This window comes from Cebus imitator, unplaced genomic scaffold, assembly GCF_001604975.1.
Source record: "Cebus imitator isolate Cc_AM_T3 unplaced genomic scaffold, Cebus_imitator-1.0 Scaffold290, whole genome shotgun sequence".
Lineage (NCBI taxonomy): Eukaryota > Metazoa > Chordata > Mammalia > Primates > Cebidae > Cebus > Cebus imitator.
Genome location: NW_016107605.1, coordinates 1379667 through 1403615, shown reverse-complemented (window position 1 = coordinate 1403615; position 23949 = coordinate 1379667). Strand labels below are relative to the sequence as shown.

The 23949-nt window shown below is 35.4% G+C and overlaps 1 protein-coding gene and 1 non-coding gene across 4 annotated transcripts in view; both read left to right on the top strand.

Annotated features, from left to right (window-relative positions):
* The window catches only part of CTNNA3 (catenin alpha 3), a 1771160-nt gene that overhangs the window by 1081559 nt on the left and 665652 nt on the right, over positions 1–23949 (top strand). The gene's annotated exons all lie outside the window — the stretch shown is intronic.
* Positions 1731–1832, top strand: LOC119467447. Its single transcript, XR_005195983.1, has one exon. It is a non-coding gene; the product is annotated as a small nucleolar RNA U13 (small nucleolar RNA).

The window sequence follows — 23949 nt, the reverse complement described above, 5'->3', positions numbered from 1 at the left end:
ATAAGATATATATTGGATGTTCCATAAATATTTCTTCAGTATATAAATGAATAAGAGGATTACTAGAATGACAAATCATTCTATATTCATAGTGGGCAAGGATGCTTTTGGCAACAACTTCTTTTCTTAACACAATGTGTCTTATTTTTGATAAGATGAAAAAATATGACACTATAATTACTTTGAGCTGTAACTAATAGAAAAAAAAAAAAAAAACCTTTACAGTGTCTATTTTATATATAGATACTGACCGAGAATTGTATATGAATTCATAGGCTAGATTGATGTTAGAGTGAATCAGGTAAATCCTGGGTCAGGAGGAGCTGATAGGATAGCCCCGAATCCAATTTGTAAATACAATTAAAGTCACCTAGGTTTCAGTAAATTGAGTTGTTCTGGTTCTTACTGTGTGCAAAGGACCACAACTGTAAAACTTTGCCCAGTTATAGGTATCATCCTTCAAAAAAGATTTATCACTTGGAGCATACTTAGCAGAGATATTTGAAATAGTGACATGAGTTGAAACTATGCCATATGAACATCTCAGAAAAGCAATAGGGAATTTTAAGCCAGGAAAAGGTAAGACCTGGAGAAACACAATCACTCTTACTGTATCTTTAATGGACTATGATGTGAGTGACTTGTTCTGAAGGGCCCCGAGGGGCAGAATACAACCTATGAGCAGAAGTTAGAAGAATGAAATTTTATCTCAAGACAGAGATGAGTTTTTTTTTTTTTTAACAGAGCTATCCTGACAGGAATTGGACTTTATTGAGAACACAGGATTTGAAGTTTTTCAACGCTATAGACATTTAACACAAGGAGAGTGACTATTTGACCAAGATATTTCATAGAGGGTACAAACAAACTTTGGGTGAAAGGTGGGTCTAGAAGCCTTTTGAAACCCAATCCTGAGATCCTCTAGTGGATCTGTCTATTTTATGAAAATGAGAAATGTGATCCGGATGACAGCATTGCTAGAGTACTACAGGTATGTGAACAGTTATACTCAACCTAGATGAAGGATAAAGCCATCTACAGGGCTTAATCCTTGCTCCATTTGAACAAGTGACCTGGAAAAATATTGGAAAAGTAAACATTTTATATTTGTACAAGGCACGAAGCTGTGAAACATACACAGAATGAACTAATGTTTGAAAACTCATAAGCTGAAAGTAAATAAGGATAAATATTAAGTCAGGGCCTTAGCTTAAATACAACCTATTGCAGAAGTGTATAGTGAAACAATTGCACATCAAAAGCACATGGGGCATCAAGAGTGGAGAGGGACATTGGCTCTCTAGTTCAATTAATTTAAAACTTGGATCTATGAAAGCATTTTCATGGTCTATAGCAAAATTAGCTCAGTGTAGTTAGCTTTTTTTCAGAGTGAAATTTATTTAATTTTTAATCTGAGGTTTTATATTTATTACATGATATTTATCAGAAATGTTTGATTTACGAAATAACAAAGTAGATAATAGTTGTTTACATTATTTTTTGGCAAAAAATAAATTTTATCAATAAATAAAATTATTTTTTATTTTACTAACAAAACACTAAAAATGTACCCACCCTACATGAGCTCCTTCTCTTTCCTGTGTCTCCTTTTTCTTTTAAAAATATTTGTGGCCTGAAAAATCCAGAAAGTTAAAAGTACTAATTTAGGGACTTAACTGTGTAAGTCAATAGCATGGTATGGGGACTGACTTACAGCTTTGAAATAATTGATCTTTTGGTAGTATAAGTGTGATAATTGGATTTTCATGCTCATGCGTGATACATGCCTCCCTCAAACCTTGTTATGACACCAGCACATTATTTGTATGCCATGAAAAATAAAATGATTATGATACCTAGCTTGTGAAATAGAAGGAAATTTTCAATATACTTGGCACAGGGATATCCACATTGAATATCATGCTGAGTCCGGGCCCCATAGTTTAAAATATATGCAGAAAAAAAAATAAGTTGTTTTAACCCATAGTGAGCTATTGCCTTACTGTTTTACACAGTTATTCAAAGTAAAGGTTTAAATAAAAGCAATATAGTGTATACCTTAACAAAAATATTGGAGAGATTATTTCATTATTGAGAGGAATCAGATGGTCTTAAATGTTTTTTCCATAAATAAGTTTCATTAATTAACAAAAAGCATGATGAAAACCTAGGGTATTTTCCCTGTGGTGAACACACACTCAATTAGGCAGACCCTCCTAAGTACTTAGATTTTCCAAAATCAAAAGAGAGAAATGTGGTCTAAAATATGTGCTTCTAAAATAAGTCAAGTTTTCCAATCACTGGTTTGAGCCAGTATCTAGTATAGCTTTGTTATATCTATCTGTTGCTCTCACCACAAAATCCAGTGACCTGACAGGGCTAAAAGAGCTTCTAGAGGAACCTAATTTATTTTCAGTGATGTGGTTGGGCATAAAGAGATAATAATTTTATAAGTTGTTGTTGAAAATTTATAATTACTAAAACAGATGTATATTGGGTATGTTGATAAGTAGGGAAAAATGTCAAGATTGCCCTAGAGAAGCATGTGAAATATAGAAAGAACAAAGTATTTGCAGTAGAACATGCACTGGAAGTCGCTTGTATTCATATTTTAAAATAGAAAGCTATAAAATCCATGAGGATGAATTTTGTTCCATTGATATAGGAATAATGCTTGACACATAGTAGGTACTCAATACATTTTTGCTGAGTGTATGATTATCTCTCAGTGACCTTTTTCGGATTATATTCATTGTCAAGTAAATGCTGGAAGCCATTACTATTCCCCTTCTTTGTTTTCTGGGAGTATAGAAACTTGCCATTTCTAATCAAAGTGATAAAAAGTACCAGTATGACACTTTGTCTGTTGAAGTACAAGTCATGTGAAGTGACTGGCATGATCTCTCTCTGCATAGACAGGACATTTTGTAAAAACTGCAACTTGTTCTGATTAAGTTATGATGTATTTAGTGCACACTTCAGTAAGGGCATTAGAGTATTTCTTTGCAATGGAAAACCATGTGCTTATTTGTATGGGTTTTTTATTTGCTTTTCTGATAGAGGAGCTGTCATACCTGTGAGCTGAAAGCACTTAATTTTCTAAGTTTCAAGCTTTGGGAAGCAAATATACTTTCTTTCATATACTGTTGATGATGATGGATGTTTTGTTTGTAACTAAACAATATAGGACCTAGATAGTCAATGTAAAATGACCATATTCTTAAAGAATCATGTAAGAGCCATATCACGTCTTTTATAATATATGCCTAATTTATTTATTTTCACTTCAGGGAATGGCACAAAATGCTCTTAAGATTTTGAAAACCAACAGCTGTGTCATAAAGTAAAAAGACTTAAAGGAAGTCATTTTATTTTTAAAAAGCTTATAATAATTGAACAGTATATCCTCAAGACTGACTAGGGTTGATTTCAGATGTAAGTTTAGGACCAGTTCCTTTCCAGCGATGGTGTGGAATCTATATGGTGAGATGGTGCTTGAGTGCAGCTAAGTTGCTAGGTCTGGAAATTAATGTCTGTGCATTCTTCCTATCACTGCTCTGTATCCTGTCCCAATTACACAGTCAGCCACTTTCTTCCACTCCAAGAATCTCTTCATTCAGCAAATACTTACGGACCACCTACTGGGAGCATACAGCTTTCCATAGTTTCTGTACTACTTTATATTTCCACCAATAGTGTACAAGCATTCCCCTTTCTCCACATCACTGCTAGTGTTATTTTTTGTCCTTTAAATAATAGCTATTCTAACTGAACTGAGACAATGTCTCATTGTGGTTTGATTAGAATTTCCTTGATAATTAGTTATGTTGAACATTCTTATGTCTTCTTTTGAGAAATGTTTATTCAGGTCTTTGGCCCATTTTTTTTCCCCAACATGTGTAAATAAACTGTTGTTGAAACACAGCCATGTGAGTTCCTTTCTGTATTGCCTAGGGTTGCTTTCATACAACAAGGAAAGAGAGCATTCACCTAACCTGAAATAGTTACCATCTGGCCTTTTTGTTAACTTTTAAGTTTAGGGGTGCATGCACAGGCTTGTTATATAGGTAAGGTCATGTCATGGGGCTTAAAGCGTTTGCTCCAGGACTGCAGCCCCTTGAGTATTTTCACACATGAACTAAAAGCTATTTAAAGATACACATGAAGTCTCTTTCTGGAGTTTATTTTGTCACCCAGATATTAAGCCTAGTAGCCATTAGTTATTTTCCCTAATCCTCTCCCTCCTCTCAGCCTCTACCCTCCAGCAGGCCCCTGTGTCTGTTGTTTCTCTCTATGTGTCCACCGGTGTTGATCATTTAGCTCCCACTTATAAGTAAGAACAGGCAGTATGTGGTTTTCTGTTCCATGTTAGTTTGGTAAGAATAATGGCATCCAGCTCCATCCAGGTTACTGCAAAGAACATGATCTCATTCCTTATATGGCTGCAGAGTATTCCATGGTGTATATGTACCACATTTTTTTTATCCAGCCTACCATTGTTGGACATATGGGTTGATTGATTGTCTTTGCTATGGTGAATAATGCCGCAGTGAACATAGACATATGTGTGTCTTTATGATAGAATGAAGAATCTTCCTTTCGATATATACCCAGCACTAGGATTGCTTGGTCAAATGGTATTTCTGTATTTAGGTCTTTGAGGATTTTCCATGCTGTTTTCCACGTGGTTGAAATAATTTACACTCTCACCAACAGTGTATAAGTTGTTCCTTTTTCTCTAACCTTGCTAGCATTTTTTATTTTTTGACTTTTTAGTACTAACCATTCTGACTGATGTAAGATAACATCTGATTGTGATTTTGATTTGTATTTCTTTAATGATTGGTGATGTTGAGGTTTTTGAATTTTTTTTTTTTTTGCCACATGTATATCTTCTTTAAAAAAGGGTCTGTTCATGTCCCTTGCCCACTGTTTTATGAGGTTGATTTTTTTTCTTGTAAACTTGCATAAGTTTCTTATAGATACTAGATAATAGACCTTTCTTATAGATACTAGATAATATACCTGGGTGCAGTGGCTCACAACTGTAATCCCAGCACTTTGGGAGGCCAAGGAGGGCAGATTACTTGAGGTCAGGAGTTTGAAACCAGCCTGTTCAATATGGTGAAACTTCGTATTTACTAAAAGTAAAAAAAAAAAAAAAAAAAAAGCCCAGTGTGGTGGCACACACCTGTAGTCTCAGCTTCTTTGGAGGCTGAGGTGGGAGAATCACTTGAACCTGAGAGGTGGAGGTTACAGTGAGCCAAGATGGCACCACTGCAGTCCAGCCTGGGCAACACAGTGAGACTCTGTCTCAAAAAAAAGAATAACAACAACAAAAAAAGATAATAGACCTTTGTCAGTTGCATAGTTTGCAAATTTTTTCTCCTGTTGTGTAAGTTGTCTGTTATACTCTGTTGAGTGTTTCTTTCATTGTACAGAAGCTCTTATTTAATTAGATCTCAATTGTCTTTTTTTCCTTTGTTGTAATTGCTTTTAGTATCTTTGTCATGAAATCTTTGCCCATTTCTATGTCCAAAATGGTATTGCCTAGGTTGACTCCCAGGGTTTTTATAGGTTGGGGTTTTACATTTAAGTGTTTAATCTATTTTGAATTAATTTTTGTAGAGGGTGTAAGGAAGGGGTCCAATTTCCAACTTCTGCATATGGCTAGCTAGTTATCTCAGCACTATTTATTGAATAGGGAGTCCTTTTCCCATTGCTTGTTTTTGTCAGCTTTTTTGAAGATCAGATGGTTGTAGGTATGCAGTCCTGTTTCTGGATGCTGTATTCTGTTCCATTGGTCTGTATGTCTTTTTTTTATTTTGGTGTGCTGTTTTATTGTTTGATGTGCTGTTTTGTTTTGTATAGTATAGTTTGAAGCTGGTAGCATGATGTCTCCAGTTTTACTCTTTTTACATAGGATTGTCTTGGCTATTGAGGCTCGTTTTTGTTTCCATATGAATTTTAAAATCTCTTTTTATAGTTGTGTGAAGAATGTCTTTGATAGTTTAATAGGAAAAGCACTGAATCTGTAAATTGCTTTGGGCAGTATGGCCATTTTAAGGATTTTTATTCTCTATGTTCATGAGCATGGGATGTTTTTTCATTTGTTTGTATCATCACTGATTTCTTTGAGCAGTGTTTTCTAGTTCTCTTGGCAGAGACTTTTTACCTCCCTGACTACCTGTATTCCCAGGTATTTTATTCTTTATATGGCAATTGTGGATGGGATTACATTTCTCATTTGGCTCTTGGCTTGACTGTTGTTGACATATAGGAATGATAATGATTTTTGTACATTGATTTTGTATCCCGAGAGTTTGCCGAAGTCATGAGCTTAAGTTTTTGAGCTGAGACTGTGGGATTTTCTAGATATAGGATCATGTCATCTGCAAACAGGAGTAATTTGACTTTCTCTCTTCCTGTTTGCATGCTCTTTATTTATTTCTCTTTCCTGATTGCTCTGGCCATGACTTCTGTTACTATGCTGGATACAGAATGGTGAGACAGAGCATCCTTATCTTGTGCTAATTTTCAAAGAAGTGCTTCTAGCTTTTGCCCATTCAGTTTAATGTTGACTGTGGGTTTGTCATAGATGGCACTTATTATTTTGAAGTATGTTTTTTCAATACCTAGTTTACTGAGAGGGTTTAACATAAAACTGGTATTGAATTTTACTGAAAGCTTTTTCTGCATCTATTGAGGTAATCATGTGATTTTTGTCTTTAGTTTGCTTATGTGATGAATCACATTTATTAATTTGTGTATGTTGAATCAACCTTGCATCCCAGGGATGAAGCCTACTTGATTGTGGTGCATTTGCTTTCTGTTGTGCTGCTGGATTCAGTTTGCAGGAATTTTGTTGAGGATTTCTGCATCAAAATTCGTCAAGTACATTAGCCTGAAGTTGTTTTTTCTTTCTTTCTTTTCTTTTCTTCTTCTTCTTTTTTTTAATTGTTGTGTCTCTGCCAGGTTTTGGTATCAAGATGATGGTAACCTCATAGAATGAGTTAGAAGGAGTCTATTCTCCTCAATATTTTGGAATAGTTTCAGTAGGAATGATACTGGCTCTTCTTTGGACACCTGGTAGAATGAGGTTGTGAATTTATCTGGTCCTGCACTTTCTTTGGTTGGTAAGCTATTTATGACCGATTCCATTTCAGAGCTCGTGATTAGTCTATTCAGGAATTCGATTCCTTCTTGGCTCTGTCTTGGCAGGGTGTCTGTGCCCAATAATTTATCTATATCTTCTAGATTTTCTAGTTTTTGTGCATATAAGTGGTTGTAGTATTCGGATGATTATTTGTATTTCTGTGGGGTCAGCGGTAATATGCCCTGTGTCATTTTGAATTACGTTTATTTGGATGTTCTTTTCTTCTTTAACAGTCTAGCTAGAAGTCTGTCTAATTTATTAATTTTTTTTTCAAAAAAACCGATTCCTGGGTTGATCTTTTGAATGCTTTTTGGTGTCTCAGTCTCCTTCAATTCAGCTCTGATCTGGGCTGTTTCTTGTCTTCTGCTAGCTTTGTGGCTGGTTTTCTGCTTCTTTTAGTTGTGATGTTAGGTCCTTAACATGAGATCTTTCTAACTTTTTGATGCAGGCATTTAGTACTATACATTTCCCTCTTAATACTGCCTTAGCTGTGTCCCAGAGATGCTGGTACATGATATCTTTGTTCTCCTTATTTTAGATAACTTCTTGATTTCTGCCTTAATTTCATCATTTACCCAAAAGCCATTTGGGAGCAGGTTATTCATATAATTAATTTCCTCATGTAATTATAAAGTTTTGATTCATTTTCTTAGGTTTGACTTCTATTTGTTTGTGCTGTGGTTTGAGAGAGTGGTTGTTATGATTTCATTTCTTTTGCATTTGCTGAAGAGTGTTTTATATCTGATTACATGGTTGATTTCAGAGTATGTGCTGTGTGGTGATGAGAAGAATGTATTCTCTGTTGCTTTTTGGTGGAGAGTTCTGTAGATCTCTCAGGTCCATTTGATCCAGTGCTGAGTTCAGGTCCTGAAAATCTTTGTTACTTTTCTGCCTCAGTGATCTAATATTGTAAGTGGAGTGTTGAAGTCTCCCACTATTATTGTGTGGGAGTCTAAGACTCTGAAGGTCTCAAGAACTTGCTTTATGAACTTGAATGCTCCTGTGTTCAGTGCATATATATTTAGGATAGTGAGATCTTCTTGTTGAATTTAACCCTTTACTGTTATATAATTTTCTTCTTTGTCTTTTTTGATCTTTTGTTTAAAGCCTGCTTTATATCAGATTACCCCCTTGTCAGAAAAAAAAAAAACCCTTTTTTTCTGTTTTGCATTTGTTTGGTAAATTTTTCTCCATTCCTTTATTTTGAGCCTATGGGTGTCATTGCATGTGAGATGGGTCTTGGTTCTTTATTCAGCTTGCCCCTCTGTGTTTAATTGGGGCATTTATCCCATTTATATTTAAGGTTAGTATTGGTATGTGTGGATTCGATCCCGTGATCATGTTAGGTGGTTATCATATAGACTTGCTTGTGTGGTTGCTTTATAGCATCACTGGTCTGTATACTTAAGTGTGTTTCTGCAGTGGCTGGTAACAGTCTTACCATATTTAGTGCTTCCTTCAGGAGATCTTGTAAGGCAGGTCTGGTGGTTACACATTCTTTCAGTATTTGCTTGTGAGAAAAGGATCTTATTTCTACTTCAATTATGAAGCTTAGTTTGGCTGGATACGAAACTGGCTTGAGATTTATTTTCTAGAAGAATGTTGAATATTGACCCCCTATCTCTTCTAGCTTGTAGGGTTTCTGCTGAAAGGTCCACTGTTAGTCTGATGGGCTTCCTTTGTAGGTTACCTGGCCTTTCTCTCTAGAAGCCTTTAACAATTTTTTGTTCATTTTGACCTTGAAGAATCTGATGATTATATATCTTGTGGTGATCTTCTTGTGAAGTATCTTACTGGGATTCTTTGCATTTCCTCAATTTGAATGTTAACCTCTCTAGCTAGGTTGGAGAACTTCTCATGGATGATATCCTGAAATATGTTTTCCAAGTTGTTTATACTCTTTCCCTCTCTTTCAGGGATACCAGTGAGCCATAGATTTTGTTTGTTTATACAATCTTATATCTCTCCTAGGTTTTATTCATTCCTTTCATTCTTTTTTCTCTATTCTTTTCTGACTTATTTCAGAAAGCCAGTCTTCAACCTCCGAGATTCTTGCCTCAACTTGGTCTATTCTGCAATTAATACTTGTGATGGCATGATGGAATTACTGTAGTGTGTTTCTCAACTCTATCGGGTTGCTTACATTCTTTTCTATACTGGCTATTTTGTCTGTCAGCTTCTGTAATGTTTTATTCTGATTCTTAGCTTCGTTAGATTAGGATTCAGTGTACTCCTGCATCTTAATGATCTTTGTTCCTGTTCATATTCTGAATTCTATTTCTGTCATTTCCACCATCTCAGCCCAGTTCGAAACCCCTGCTGGAGAGGTGATGCAGTCACTTTCAGGACAAAAGGCACTTTGGCTTTTTGAGTTGTTGAAGTACTTGTGTTAGTTGTTTCTCATCTTCATGGACTAATGTTTCTTCAGTGTTTGAAATTGTTGACCTTTGGATTTTTTTTTCTTTTATTCTATTTGATGACCCTGAGTGTTTAATTGTGGTAGAAAGTGAACTCTACCAACTGGTGTTGTTTCTGAATGATTTTAGGGGGCCAACACTTAGCTCTCAGCTTCTGTACTGGGTGGTCTAACTCTGGGGGAGTGGTATGGTGCCCTGACAGTGTTCTTTGGCTCCTTGAGGTTAGAAATCCACTGCACTAGGGGGGGCCACCGTACTCCCAGAATGCTGATCAGTACACTCTGATGGTTGGTGTCAGCCAAAGCATTTCATACAGTGGTGGCAGCAGGATCTGTCCTCATTTGTGTTTGCCAGCAGCAGTGGCAGCCACAGTGTTTCAGGGTGCATGCTCATTGGCTGCAGCAGAGATGCTAATGTGTCTCTGCCTACCTGCCTCCATGTGGGCACTCACCACAGTGGTGGAGGCAGCATGACTCAGGGGAGCAAGGGGCCCCTGCTGGCAACTATGCATGCAATCATACTGGTGGTGGTGTTAGCATGGGGATTATTGCCTATTTTTAATTGGATTTTTTTTTTCTTTTTGTTCTTTGTTTTTAGCTGTTTGAGTTCCTTATAATTTCTGGTTATTAATCCCTTGTTGGATGGATAATTTTCAAATATTTTCTACCATTCTGTATTTTGTCTCTTTATTTTGTTAATTGTTTTATTTGCTGTGCAGAAGCTTTTTTAACTTGATATGATCCCATTGGTCTGTTTTTGCTTTTTTCACCTTTGCTTTTGAGATCTTACCTAAAAAAGATCTTTGCCCAGACCAGTGTCCTATAGGTCCTATAGTGTTTCCCAATGTTTTCTTCTAGAAGCTTCATAGTTTCAGATCTTATGTTTACATTTTTAATCCATTTTGATTTGATTTTTGTATATGGTAAAAGATGAATGAGAATCTACTTTCATCCTTCTGCATATGAATATCCAATTTTCTCAGCACCATTTATTAAAGAGACTGTCTTTCCCTGATGTATGCTTTTGGCACCCTTGTCAAAAATCAGTTGGCTGTAATAATGTGGATTTACTTCTGTATTCTCTATTTTGTTCCATTGTTCTATATGTCTATTTTCATGCCAGCACCATGCTGATTTAGTTACTATAGCTTTGTAGTACAATTGAAAACAATGTAGTGTGATATCAAACTTTGCATTTTTTGCTCAGGATTGCTTTAGCTATTCAGTGTTTTGTGGGTTCATACACACTTTAGGATTTTTTTTTTTTTGTAATTAAAGAATATCTGATAAGTATTCTACTGAATCTGTAGATCACTTTAGATAATAGACACATTTTGACAATATTAATTCTTCAAATCCATGAGCATAGAATATGTTTCCATTTTTTTGTGTCCTCTTCATTTTGTGTTTTACAGTTTTCTTCTTTATTATTTTTTTTTTTTTTTTCAAATTCATCACTGTAAGTTTGCAGACACATTATTAAGTTTTGTGTTTTGGTTTTCTATCCTGCAGCTTTACTAAATTTGTTGATCTATTCTAAGAATTTTTTTGATAAAGATGGCCTTTCTAAATATTAAATCATGCTATATACAAACAAAGATAATTTTACTTCTTTCCTTTTTAGTTTGGATGCCCTTTATTTCTTTCTTTTGCCTAGTTGCTGTGACTAAAACATCCAGTACTATGTTGAATAAAATTGGCAGAAGTTGCCATCCTAGACTTGTTCCAGATCTTAGTGAAAAAGGCTTACAGTTTTCCCATTCACTGATTGCTCTAGGTTTGTCATATATTGCCTTTATTGTGTTGAGGTATGTTTCTTCTATACAAAATTTGTTGAAGATTTTTATCATAAAAGGATATGGAATTTTATCAAATGCTTTTTTAGCATCTAGTTAAAGGATCATAGGGTTTTTGTCCTTGATTCTGTTGATATCATGTATCACATTTTTTCATTTGCATATGTTGAAAGATTCTTTCATCCCTTCGATGAATCCTACTTGATCATGGTGAATGAATGATCTTTTTTCTGTATTGTTGAATTATGTTGCTAATATTTTGTTGAAAATTTTTGCAACTGTTTGTCAGATAAATTGGTCTGTGGTTTTCTTTTTTTGTTGAGCCTATCTGATGTTAGTATCAGGGTAATTTTTCAATATTGCCTTTTGTCTTCAGAATCTATGTAGTGCATTAGGTTTTTAAGCAATTCTAGCAGCATTTTCTAAAGTATGTTTTCGTACAGTGAACTCAAGCTTGTGGAGCTAAATATTAGTATGAACTCTCACTGATCATTAATAAGAAAGTAAATAAGATATCCTGGACTCGTAGGTGGTTCACACTTTAGATTAACCTTAAATACATAAACACATATTTTTTAAAGCTTTAAAACTTAAGACACTTTTAGGTAATTCAGAAGGTAATGTTACTGCTGAAAAATATTTTGCACGTAACATTATTTTTAAATGTCATTTTAAATGTGAGGCTGAAATGAAATGTCATTTGTAGCAGGATGTTTAACCAAATGGAGAATGTCTGACTATTTCTTCCCAGAGTTTTGCCTTGAGGGTTAATGTAAAAATTACCCATGACCATAGGTTCTAAGAACTTCGTATACCCAGTCATGACAGCTTTTCTAACCAAAAGACCATATGCAAATCTAAGCAATCATTCATCCTCTTCCTTGTACTACAGTCAAGATTACAAATTATAGTTCTATAACTGAAAGACTCTGGACTCTCATTTTATGTATCCTAACTGACAGTGCTAGTGACCCCTATACCCAATTTAGATTTAGAGAGGTTTTCTGCATTCTGTCCAAGAGAAGAGTATTCTAACTTCATATCTACACTGAACCAAAAGTTTAGGACTGGCAGTTCACTCCAGGTTTCTTGGCATAGATAAGCTGGTTGGGGCAATGATCTGGGAAAGTTAATGTTGAAAAGTAATTAGAATTAAGCATAAATGTCACTAAGTCTATTATATGTAGACCAATAGTCATTATTTTTCAATCCTATAGTTTCTATTTTTTTTTTTTTTGTCTAAGGCTGCATTTGTTAGCAATATTCTATAAAATAAGATTTGTGATTTCGGATTACCCAAGAAGAATGGGACAAGAATAATTTAAAACAATCTAAGCAGTCATTATTACAAGTGGTTAGTACAACAGTGTACAGAAACTGGATCTAGGGAGCTGAAACAGAACTACGTTGAGATCTAGAAGCTATAATTGCTCCATAGAAAGAATGAACTGATTTTGGGAACTTGAGAGTCAAATGTTGTTTCTAGTAAGTACCAAGGTACCAGTGTGACATTGCACACTTTATTCTTTTAAAAATAAGTTTAATCTCTGTTAGGCTTACTCAGAAATAACTGTATTTATAGCACAATAAAATTCTACTTTTTGCCTAATGGAGGACAACATGAGTTAGATACCTCACAAAATAAACTACATGTTTTATTTTTTTTTCAATTTCTCAATTTCTGCTCTTTGAAAGCTGCGTTTAAGTTATGAATCTGCTTTTGAACATATAACGTCTTCTGGGCATGGTATGGTTGTGTGCTTGGAAAGAGTTTGTAGAGGAAGAGATGACCACTTCCTATGCATCTGAGATCTGGCAGGTGTTTCACTAGAGTCACCATATTTAATTCTTGCAGTGGTCTTGTGACATACACATTATTGGACTCATTTTATTACAAAGAAGAAGAAATTCAGAGAGTTTAGGTGACTTATCCAAGGTTAAAGAACCAAAAAATAAACACTCTAGGATTTGAAAACTAAGAGTTTTCATGGTTTTAGAATTATTTCATCAGTCAGAGTTTTATATACTCATAATTGTTAATTCTCCAAAGAACATATACTTTTCTACTACCTCTTGCTATAAAAGATGTGATAAAGAAAATATCCCAGGAATTCTTCTTTTCAGCATTTAAGTCTGCTATGCTTTTTGACTCTTAGATATTTAGGGCTTGCTATTTCATAATTTGAGGAATTGAGTCCTTTAGAAAAGATGGCAATATTAATTTGATATTTATGTCTCACTTTATTATCAAAACAGGCTTTGCAATTTCTGTATCACACTTGGTGAGGAATGATACCAAGAGAGGTTCTGTGCGTTCTGTAAGATTATATAGCAAACACAGGGAGGAAGTTAAAGTGCAATTCTTGCCAAATCATTCAAAATCCTTGTTTACTTAATAGGAACTTTCTGAGATAAAAAATGATGGATCAATGTATTAATTATGCGTTTTTGGTATAATATTTCTTTTTCTTTTTTTTTTTTTTTTTTTTTTTTTTTTTTTTTTTTTTTTTTTTTTTTTTTTTTTTTTTTTTTGATTCTGAGTCTTGCTCTTGCTCTGTCACCAGGCTGGAGTGCAGTGGTACAATCTTGGCTCATTGCAACCTCCTCCTCCCGGGTTCAAGCGATTCTCTTGCCTCAGCCTCCCAAATAGCTGGGACTACAGGTGTGTGCCACCATGCCCAGCGAATGTTTGTATTTTAGTAGTGATGGGGTTTCCCATGTTGGCCAGGATGGTCTTGATCTCTTGATCTCATGATCCACCTGCCTCAGCCTTCCAAAGTGCTGGGATTACAGGTGTGAGCCACCATGCCCAGCCTATATTTTCAAAGATCTGGTGGTCAAAGTTTTGATTAAAAATTAAGAGATCCATTTATATGGGTGGTATCACTTACGCTGTTGCACATACAGATGCTGTTGAATATTTTTGGTGGTGATGTTGAAGATACTTGAATTGCGTTGGTGGAAGATGGAGGACAGAGAGTTACCTAGTATGTGGACTGGTGTAGTGTAAGTCTGGAAGGAACTGTGGTAAACTGTTGCTTTACTTATGGTGAAGTTTCTTATGAAAGACTTAAAGCAGGCACTGGAACTTGTTTCTGAAGACATTTTGAGGTCACTCATTCCCACCCCCCCCCCCAAAAGTAGAAGAAGAAGAGAAAAACACCTGTAACCAGTTTTCAGAGCCTATTGTAGCATAGTGTGGTATTACTATGTTTTTCAGAATGTGTTGTGTAATAAGAAATATTTCATGGGTAATCCAAATTATAGGAATTCTGGGATAGAAAAGCAGATTGTAGCATGGGGGCAGCCTGGGAGAAATGGGCCAGAAAGCTAAGGGAATATTACAGCCCATGGCTGCAAAAGTGCCTGTCAGCATTCCAGGAATAATTCATGGTTGTGCTCTTAAGCAAATACTTAAGTTTATGGCCTGTCAGGAAAGTGCCTATTAACCACACTATGTAAATATTAATACAGAGTTGACAGCTATCTTCCCATTGAAGTCTTTGTCTCTCTGAGCTGAATAAACTGTCAACTGCCAGTAAATAATAATTATTTCATTTCTGCCAGATGCTGCCTGGAAGTCATGGAATTCAAAGGCAAATATTTGAAAGCCTGAACAAAAGTATAATTGCAGTCATTTGTTGCAGTTCTTTGTATCTTTTGTATATGCAAGCATTCATTTCTGGGCTCTTTAATCTATTCCATTGGTCTATGTGTCTGTTTTTATGTCAGTACCATATTGTTTTGATTGCTATACCTTTGTGATATAATTTCAAAATTAGGAAGTGTGATGTCTCTAGATTTGTTCTTGCTGAATATTGCTTTAGTTATTTGCTGTATTTTGTGGTTCCCTATGATTTACAATTTTTAAATGCCATTGGGATTCTGATAAAGATTGCAGTGAATCTGTAGATCACTTAGGGTAGTACAAACATTTCAGCGGTATTAATTAATCCAATCATTGAACACAAATATCTTTCCATTTCTTTATATCTTTTTCAATTTCCTTCATCATAATTTTCTAGTTTTTGGTATCTAGACTTTTCATCTTTTCAGTTAGATTTATTCTTGAGTATTTTATTCTTTATGTAGCTATTGTAAATAGAATTATTTTCTTGATTTGTAGTTCATCATTAATGTCTAGATACCCAACTGATTTTTTTTGTATGTTGATTTTGAATCCTGCAACTTTATTTAATTTGCTTATTAGTTTGAACAGTTTTTGGTGGAGCCTTTAGAGTTTTCTACATATAAGACCTTGTTGTCTACAATCAAGAACAATTTGACTTCCTCATTTCCAATTTGGATGCCTACTATTTCTTTCTTTTGTCTGATTGCTCCGACTTAGACTTCCAGTACAATATTGGATAGAACTTTTGAGAACAGGCATCCTTGTCTTGTTCCTGATCTTAGAGAAAAAACTTTCAAATTTTCTTCATTGAGTATGATGTTAGCTGCAGATTTGTCATAAATGGACTTTATTATGTGGCAGTACATTCCCTTTATACCTAGCTTGTGGAGAGTTTTAATCACAAAAAATGTCAAATATTATCAAATGCTTTTTTTTTTCATCTATTGAAATGGTATGTCTTTTGTCCTACATTCTGTTAATGTGATGTATCACATTTACAGATTTATATGTATTCTTGAATCCCTGAGATAAATCCCACTTCATGTTGAATAATTCCTTTAATGTGCTATTAAATTTGGTTTGCTAGTATTTTTTGAGGATTTTTGCATCTACATTTATCGGGGATATTGGCCTGTAATTTTCTAGTGGTCTAATAGTATTTAACACTTTCATATGTTTTATGTTGCTAATCAACCTTCTTTTGTTTCAACTTAAATATTAAATAACTCCCTTTACTTGTAAGGTAGGTCTAATGGTGATGAAGTTTCTCAGATTTTGTTTTTCTGGAAAACTCTTTATCTTCCATTTATGAAGGACAGCTTTTCCAAGTTAAGTATTATTGATTGATAGATTTTTTTTTCTTTCAGTACCTTGAGCTTATCATCCACATTCCCCTGTGCCTGCAAGTTTTCTGCAGAAAAATCCACTGATAATCTCATGAGGATTCCTTTGTATGTAACAAGTTATTTTTCTCTGTGTTCAGAGTTTCTTGTCATTTATTTTTTTTTTATTTTAAAGACTTTAATAGACATATGTATGTATAAAACGTCATGTTCACCAGGCTGATCTCTAACTCTTGGGCTCAAGTGATCCTCCTGCTTCAGCCTCACGAAGTGCTGGGGTTACAGGCAAGGGTGTCATTTGATTTTAGTCATATGATTATGATGTGTCCTGGTGAAGGCTTTTTTATCTTTAATCTATTTAGAATCATTTGGGCTTCATGGATCCTGGTGTTCATTTTACTCCTCAGATTGAAAAGACTTCTGTTATGATTTCTTTAAATAAGCTTTCTGCCCTTTTTTTCTGCTTCTCATGGGGCTCCTATAATGCATCTATTAGTTTTCTTGATGGCATCCCGTAAGTCCCATAGGCTTTCTTCATTCTTTTTCATTTCCTTTTATCTGTGACTGGAGAATTTTAAGTGATCTATCTTTGAATTCACTGGTTCTTTTATCTGGGTGAGTCTACTATTGAAGCTTACTATTATATTTTTTTATTTCATTAATTATATTCTCTAGAATTTGTCTTGTTCTTTTTTGTTAATATGTTTCCATCTTTTTGTTGAACTCATTTTGTTCATGTATTGTTTACTAGATTTTATTTAGGTATCAGTCTGTGTTCTGTGGTGGTTCACTGTGCTTTTTTAAAACATCTACTTTGAATTTTTTGTTAGACAATTCTTAGATGTCTGTTTCCTTGGGGTCAGTCACTGAAGCTTTATTTTGTTCCTTTGGTGGTATGTTTCTTTGATTCTTTGTGTTTCTTGAAGCTGCATGATGCTGTCTTCATTTTGGAAGAAGGAGGCATCTCCTTCAGTCTTTACTGACTGACACTAGGAAAGAAAAACCTTGACTGGTTCACCCCGTTAGAGATTTTGGGGATCTTTCAGACCTTTTCTGTATTTAGCGGCATCCACTCTATTCTTCTTCTCTCTTCAAGGAGGTAAGCCTTTAGATTTTGTATCTTCTCTGGATTATTCAAAGCCAGGCTTAGTGCTAAGAGCCTTTCATTCATTTTCCTTAAGATAGTGTCCTGAACTGTTTGATATAGTATGACTTTTCCCAATTCAGCATAGTCAAGCCAGCTGCTGATATTTGCTTGCCATCTTTGGGAACTTCCACATGCTGTCTTGCAAAGGCTCAGATGTTTTTTCTGTGGGTGTGCATAGGGTACCATATGTAGTAGACAGCAGCACTATAACCATTTTAGTTGAGAGGCATGGAATCCTGGGAGCAGATACCAGTTAGTTGGAGGAGTCCACAAGGATTGTGGGCACATATCCTACTGGAGACCACCATGAACCAGCCAGTGGGATTTATGGCCAGTTGTTGAGATATACATACAGGCTGCCATGGCCCCTACACCTTTTCCCTGTTCCTAGTGTCCCCTAAGATCATTCCATTTTGCTAATCCCCTCAGATTCTGGGTGGGAATGAAACAGAAGTGGGTCTCCTGAAAATGAAAGAATCTGCTCCCACTTTTGTCCATGAGAGAAATTGTAGGATGAGGGGTAGCCGAGTTATGAGTCACCATATCTTGCTGAACTTGAAAAATGAGTCAAAAGTCAACAAGGAGGCTGGACGTGGTGGCTCTTGTCTATGATTTCAGCACTTTGGGAAGTCAAGGATGACTTGAGACCAGGAGTTTAAGAACATCCTATGTAACATAGTGAAACCCCTGTCTCTACAAAGAAATAAAAAATTAAAAAATTAGCTGAGTACAGTGGTGCACTCCTGTAGTTCCATCTAGTCAAGAGATATAAGGTGGGAGGATTATTTGAGCCTGGCAGTTTTGAAGCTGCAGTGAAATACGACCTTGCTACTGCCCACCAGCCTGGGCAACAGACTAAGACTGTCTCTTTTATTATTATTATTATTATTATTATTATTATTATTATTATATTTTTTGGAGATGGAATCTTATTCTGTCATCCAGGCTGGAGTGCATTGGTGTGATCTCAGCTCACTGCAACCTCCACCTCCCAGGTTCAAGTGATTCTCCTGCCTTAGCCTCCCAAGTAGCTGGGACTACAGGCACACACCACCATGTTTCGCTAATTTTTTGTATTTTAATAGAGATGAGGTTTCACCATGTTGCCCAGGCTGGTCTCAAACTCCTGACCTCAGGCAATCCTCTCACCTCGGCCTCCAAAAGTGCTGGGATTACAGGCGTGAGCCACCGTGCCCAGCCAGCTGTCTTTACTAAAAAATAAATCAACAAGGAATATTTAACAGCAATAACTATAAAGCCTACATTCAAGCTAAATGCATCTTTTATGGGTCTCTCTTGGCACATGGTGACATAGGTAAAGTGAAATAGTTTTGCTTGTGCTTTTTAATGCATCTACTTTTGGATTTTTGGTTGTTGTTCCACTGTGATGCTGGAACACTCGAATCTTATTTGGATTCCTGAGCTCACATAAAGGTATTTTTGACCATGGATAGTTGTTAAAATTGGTGTTTCAGCTGGGGCTTCAGGGCTGGGACCTCCTTTCCCACAATCTTATTGATATTGCTGAAACAAGATAATTTGATGATAATTGCTAACATGCGTGTAGATATTTATATGTGCCAGACACAGTTACAAATAATTTTTGTATATTAACTCATTTAAAATCCTTACAATAAACTTATGTGGCAGATATTATTGTTTATACATTTTTAAAGATAAGGAAAGTGAAGTTCAAAAGATTCGTGTAGCTTGCCTAATTTAAAGAAAGAAGCTTGGCAGCTAAGATCCATACTTAGATGAACTGACTTTATAATCCATATTGTTGCCTACCATACTACATGCAACCATGTGAGGAAAATCAGATAAATTATGAAATAGAGACTGTGTGCAAAAAAAAAATGCCTTGATACAGATGGTGACATTTGAGTTGATAGTTTTATAGCATAAAGGAACAAACCATGTAAAATTCTAGGAGAAGAGCTGTTCAGGCAGAAGAGACAAATGCAAAAGCACCCAGATGGGATGACTGCAACCTGTTTGAATGAACAGATGCAGGGTTGACTAGGGAATAGAGAGAATAGGGCAAGGATCAGATAATGGAGAGCTGTACTTTAGAAGGAGATTTCATTCTAAGGGTGCTGCAGTAAAACAGGAAGAATTTAATCAGATCCATAATTTCTGTAAGACAAGTGGATTATAAGGGAAAAAGATGGAAGCAGGAAGCTATTGAAGTTATCTGAAAAAGAATCATAGTGGATTAACCAAAGGTGGTGGTTGTAGAAACACTGAAACTTGTCATATTGAGAAAATGTTTTGGAAAGAGTGGTAATAGCAATTAGTGGATTTGGAATGTGATAAAAAAGCATGATGTGTAGACTCTGGGGTTTCAGGTAAGAGCATCAGAGTGGATAGTGTTGCCATTTATTGATCTGAGAAAGATGTGAGGAGATGTCATGAGGTGCAGAGGAGAAAAAGTCTATTTAGTCAATATTAAGTTTTAGATACCCAAGTGGAAGTGTCAGGTGGCAGAGATACTTCTACTTTGAAGTTCAGAGAAGAACTTTGGGCAGCCAAACTTGGGAGTCATTGACATATTGGTGACATTTAAAATCATTGCATCCAATATAACACAGGGGGAGGACTGACCCATCAGAAAAGGAAGAAAATAGGCCTAGTTCAAAATTCAGCTATCAGGGAAGGAGTAATCCTACAGAAAACAACTGAGAAAGAATAGCCAAAGAAGGAAGAAGAGGATCACGAGATTGTGGAATAGTGGAACACTCAGGAGTTAGTTTCAAGAAGAATATGTTTAACCTATGGCAATTCCTGCTTGAGACCTTAAGTATGGTGAGAACTTGAGACTGCTCTCTGGATTTTGGTCACAAGCAGAAGTAAGAGAAAAACTTTAATTCAATGTGACTTTGGCAATTATGACTCCATGTGCTAATCAAATATCTAAATAAGGTGGCTTAAGGGCCCCTTAAAGTAGTGACAATCAAAATGTGGTCCCCACACCAGAAGTATCAGCATCACCTGGAAACTTAGAAAAGCAAATATTGAGGCCCCACCTTAGATCTGCTGAACCAGGAACTTAGGTGATGTGGTCCAGCTGTGTTTTGATCATCATCCAGGTGATTCTAAAGCACACCTCTGATGAACCGGAAGCCAGTGGTGTACTTGAGTGGCCTAGTATAGAGTCTGGGGAGCTCGTGTGCACTTTTATTCACAGCTCTGTCACCAGTGAGAATTGGCCATGTGGCAGTACTTAAAGCAGAAAAGTCAGAAATACTCAATGTTATAAATTAGCTCTATTCTCACCGTGCTGCTGTCACCTGTCTTCCAGAGAGCTTACTACTGTTAAGGCTTGACCAACACACCACTATTGGTGAATTCAGTAGGTCTATGCTAGATCCTGTGAATTTGCTTTTCTAATAAATTCTACATGATGCTGATGCAGTGGTCAAAGTCCTACACATTGAGAATTATCAGAACTAAATTTGTTTTATTCCATAATACTTCTCAAATGTTCTTTCCTTCCCCTCATAAATTTCTTGGTGGCATGATTCTGAAAATTATTATTGAATTTGCTTTCTTGTTTATTCTCCATAATTGGTGAATTCAGATGTCACAACTTTTGCTCTGTTATCATTACTGTAATTTCAATCTAAGTTTTCATTACTTCTGGCCTCTTTCATTACAGTAGCTTACCTCCATGACAATCTTCTCTATCTTATCTGCCTAACATATGTTTTACTACTTAGGCACTTTGATGTTTCCCTCTTTTTTCCTCCAAACCTTGACATAAAGTCATCCAATGGCTGCTGTTACTTTCTGCATCAAGTCCCATTTCCTTTTATTGTTTTAAAATCCAGCACAAATTACCAGATATTCCTCAACCCACACTAACATGTATCTGTCCCTTCATCTTTTGAATACACCAATTATATTTCGATGTCTCAGCTTTTGTTTATAACCCTGTAGAGGACTGGCCTATGTTTATTTAATTCTATATGTTTTGATTCCCCATATATGTTCTGTCATATACATTTTAATACTATGATATATTTTATCAGTGTGGTCTTTAATTATGTACTTGTGGCCAGGATGGAAAAGCAGAGGTTGGATGTTAGTGCAATCGGGGAACATTGCAGCATGTTAACACAAAGGGTTTCAGTAAGTAGGTAAATTGTATCGTGAAGGAGATTCTGAACTTGTTTATGTCCTTTTCAAATATGTTTTGAAGAAAGGAAAATAATCAGATATTTATGGAACTTCTGTTTCCTAATCACTTTGACAAACATGTTTTTCATAATTTTATTTGTATTCTCACAACAATCTTATGAAAAGTATTATTGTATGGGTCTGTTGAAAACCCAGGCATCTAATTTATTAAATATGTGGTTAATGTAAATTTAGGAGGAAAAGCTAATGTTATGGATGGTTGAGTCATGAGTCACCATTTTTTTGCCAAGCTAGAAGAATGATTCAGAAATCAACAAGGAACATTTAACAGCAATAACTATAAAATCTACATTCAAATTAAATTCATCTTTCATAGTTATAAGTTCCTACAAATTTGCTTGACTGCAGTTCATGGGAGAGGTCAAATAAAACTTGCTGAAACTCACTGTGAGCTGATAGAGTGATATACGGGCAATAAAACTAACATACACTTATTCTGCAGTTATGGAAATATAGTGTTCAAATTAAGAAAAATATTTTTTTCTTGTGTATTCTTAACTTGCCATTGCTTATGTGGAGTATTGTGTTATTTCTGGATATTATATTTAGGAGGATTTTTAACAAACTTTAGAGCAAAAAAAAAAAAAGTGATGAATACCAGGTTGTCATCATTATCATTGTTCAAGGATAAAGAGAGAATACTATGTGGGAATATTGCTGCATTAAAATTCTACCACGTGGAAGGGCTGGAACAGGTGAGAGCTAGCTAAAGATGGGTGGATAGCTGGAAATAAAAGAGGGGTAGGTTTCAGGTCAATGTCAAGAGAATCTCTTCTAGAGTCAGAGCAGCCAAGCAGAGGAATAGACCGCTTTAAGAACAGTGATCAAGTAAAGCACTTTCCATCATTAATGATTGTGAGATTTTATTATCTCTCTCATGTTGGCTTCAGGCTGCTGTCATTCAAAGTGATATCTTTTCCTTCTGATATGTAATTGCACTGATAGACCATGTTTAATTATTAAGGTACTTAATTGCTCTTCGTTCTATGTGCGTTGATAATATTCCCAACAATCCTGCTTTTACTTAAAGTCCCCAAGGGAAAAAATATATATATTTTATATACCTTTCAGTACGATTCTGAACACATAGCTGGAGTTCAAGAAACACTTGTTGACTGATTGGTAATTTTCCAACCTGCTGAGGCTGCTCTCTTTTGCAAGGGCAATTTTAAACATTCCTAGGAGCCAACTCAAGTTCTTAAAATGATACAGATGATGTTCTGTTCTTTCCTGCTTCAATAGCAATCACACTACAGAAACCAGTGTCAGCAAAATGGGACAAAACTGTTGTTTTGATTTTCTTAATAAGAGGAGACAGGAAAATAATTCTCATTGAAAACCACTCCTATTCAGTAAACTGTATTAAATTGTACTCCGTGTGAAAAGCTAAGTCCCCATGTTTCTAGAGTCTACAAACAATTTAAATGCTTCAGATATATTAGCAGTGCCATCTCTTTTTATATCTGTGCATGTATAAGCCATTTTTCTCCCTTTATTAATCCAATGCATTATCAGAAGGATATTTTATGGCCTTTATGATTATAATTTTTAATACTGTTTTTCTCCCTTTTTAGAATACTGAAAAGTATTTGTTCTCCCTCTAGAAATATGGCAAACTGTAAACTAAGTTTAACGTTTTTCTCACATATTACATGACTATATTAAAATACAAATGCCATAGCAATTTTAATAAATGAAATTACTCTCACTGAATCAAATATAAGCCTGGCTTTCTGATTCATGTTCCTCATTTTTCTCATTGCTGTATATTTTCCTAATTCACTTTTTAGAATATTTAAAAGAATCAGAATCATATCTAGATGGATGTACGTTGCTGTAATTATACACTTTGGTAAATGGTAGGATAATCTGGATTTCACTTTTGTGTCAAAATGACATATAGCATGTCTTTTGCCGGTATCCAGTTGGTTGATATGGATGATTTTGTATTTCATGTATGTCAAAGCTAGAAAGAGCAGTGGGCTTCTAGTCTGGAAATGGAAGTTCTGCTCTTCTTTCACTAAATAATGGCGTGGCTTTCATCAATCACTTGAACCTTAAACTCTCAGATTCCTCAGTCCCTCTTTTGTAAGTGGGTGGATTTAGACTATCTAATATTCCTTCTAGATTTAATATTCTATAATTTCAGGCAGCCTTTAACTTAGTAAAAGTTTATACCTGTAAAACATACTTTAAACACATAACAGATAATTTACATTATAATTTTTTTTTTTTTTTGAGACAGAGTTTCACTCAT